The sequence below is a fragment of the Galeopterus variegatus genome, unplaced genomic scaffold, assembly GCF_000696425.1.
Source record: "Galeopterus variegatus unplaced genomic scaffold, G_variegatus-3.0.2 Scaffold3279, whole genome shotgun sequence".
In the NCBI taxonomy this organism is placed as follows: domain Eukaryota; kingdom Metazoa; phylum Chordata; class Mammalia; order Dermoptera; family Cynocephalidae; genus Galeopterus; species Galeopterus variegatus.
In genome coordinates this window covers 84,217-86,768 of record NW_007729390.1, presented here as the reverse complement: position 1 = coordinate 86,768, position 2,552 = coordinate 84,217, and positions in this window count along the sequence as shown.

The following is a 2,552-nucleotide window of genomic DNA, read 5'->3' as shown; positions in this document are numbered from 1 at the left end:
GTTTGTCACCATAGCAGTTGGTGAGAAACAGCTACAGAAATATTGTCACGCATCCTGTCAGGGAAAGTAAAAGGACATTTTCAGTTGAGAGCCCAAATCCCAAGATGGTGGCCCCCCCTTCTCGCTCTGCCTGGATGGCCTGCGTGGGGCTGGGTGGATTAGTCCGTATACTGACCAATCTGAATGGACATTGGACATGGCCCTGGAGCGGTTCCTAAAGACCTGCCTGCAACTTCAAACCTATTATCAACCCTTCACTTGCTGGAGCGTGGAGAGGGCCAACGTGGTAGAGTATTCACTCTGGGACTAAAAATGTGAAAGTCAAGCTGGCCCTGTTTGTGGGTAGAAGTTTAAGCTGCAGCTCCAGCATTGCCACGGGACCTGCAGATAATCCAGCTCAGCTCCTTTGGTTGGCAGGTGGGGAAACCAAGGTCAGATACTTCCCCAGGGAAGACATTAGCCCACGCTTGATTGAGAAGGACGGAGGCTGATGGCGATGAGTCCAAATCCAGTCAAGAGGGCATTAAACTTTTAAGTGAATATCTGATTTTCAACACCTCTAGAAAAATCTGAAGATTTGGTCATGTTGGGTCCCTGTGCATGTGCCTGTGCATAGTGACAGTCAACTGGAACTGTGTCGTGGGCCTCCTATAGCCTGAGCTCTCCAGTTTGCCACAGCTCGCCCCTCCCTGTTTACCTGCTCACCAGCCCACTTTTTCTCATTCATGTTACTGGCCCGGTCCTTGAGAGCAGCAGGGTTTATGCTCCTGCTTTGGTTTGCAAAGAATGTTTATACATCTTTTCTTTTCTTTCTTTCTTTCTTTCTTTTTTTTTTTTTAAAAAAAAAGATGACCAGTAAGGGAATCTTAAATTAACCCTTGACTTGGTGTTGTCAGCACCACGCTCTCCCAAGTGAGCCACGGGCAGGCCCTTTACATCTTTTCTAATTTCTCTCCACACCCCTGTGATCTGGGCCACAATGATTAGATACAATTTTCAGAAGGGGGAAGTAGAGATGTGCCCGAGGCTAAGAAGGTCACTCACTATCTGCAGGGGTCCTAGAACGTGAACTTGAGCCTCCTCCTGCTAGCACAGGCTCCTCCCACCCATGTGCGAGGGAGGAGGCAGAGCCCAGCGGGGAGACAATCTGGTGGTACAGGGAGGAACACTGAGGGTTGTGCACTGAATGGAAAGGAACAAGGGACTCACAGGGGCAAGACCAGGGTCAAAGCCAGCCACGGGCAGGAGAGGCACCGTGTATACGTCAATAATTTCTAGTGGCCTCTTCTACAGCTCCCGAGACATCTATCCCTGTTCATGCTCTTCATGGTTATATGTGGTGCTCAGAAAGGAGCAGAAACAAGACACTTGCAGAGAGGGAGAGAGAGATGCAGAGAGATGGGAAATGCACAGAGGAAGACAGACTGAAAGAAACAAAAGAAGGGGAAGAGGACGGGGGAGAGAACACTATGGAGAGTGCAGGGAAAGACAGAGAAACAGGGGCTGGACAGAGCCCAGGAGCTGCAGGAGCTGGGAGGCATGGGACTCCAGGTACTGAAGACCCCTGTCTGATCCCAGCAGAAATTCTGGCTTCTGCCTGCAAGGAACAGGCCGGCAGCTGCTCATGCCGGTTCCCCTCTTTCATTCCTGGTCCTTCCTCCCCCACTCGCAGGAGCCTCATGTGCTGCTGTGGCACACTTGACACCATAGGCCTTTGTTTCCCCAGGGTCCATGCTGTGCCCAGCCCCATCTCAGTTCCATCTCCCAAGCTGTCCACTTCCTGGAGTGAATGGACACTGCCTCCTTCTCGTCCTCCCCAGGGGACAGAGCACCTGCCAGGGGAGGTGCTCCCTCAGAGAAGGCTCCAGGCAAAGGCACTGTGGAATCAGAGCAGATGCCCTCCCCAGGAAGTGAGAGGGAACAGATGTGCTTCTGTGGTCTCCATGGAGACCTGCCAGCCGGGCAACCTCTATGAGTAGCCGCAGCCAGGCCTCGAAGCTTTGTCTTTGCAAAGGCTTTCGTTGAATGCAAGCACTAAGAGTAAATCTGCCAGGCATCCAGAGGGACTGGGACTTCCCTCCTGGCTGCTCAGGGCCTGGCCGACTAGGACACCCCATAGCAGGGACAGATGTGTGGGCACCTTTTATAAGCTCTCTGAGGACCACAGGTATGAGTTCTGATTAAACAATGCACAGTTCCACCTGCTGTTATTAAAATATGCAGATGCCATCCCTCCACTTGCCATTAAAGCATGCTGAGGCCAGCTCTGTCATAGTATGAAGGCCCTACAGGTCTGCCCTGGAAGAAAAAGAAAAAAACAACCCTGGCATGTCCTGATTGGGTAACAAAAAGCATATTTAAAGGTAGAGGCAGATGTCCAGAATATTGCATGGCCATTCATTTGGTCATTCAGTAAAAAATCAGAGATCTATCAGTGAACATCCCAGACACAGTCTCTTCTCTCACAGAGCTGACATGAAGTGGGGGAGACACTCAACACAATGACAAATAAATATCTCCAGCTGAAGAAACACAACCGGGTCACAGGCTGG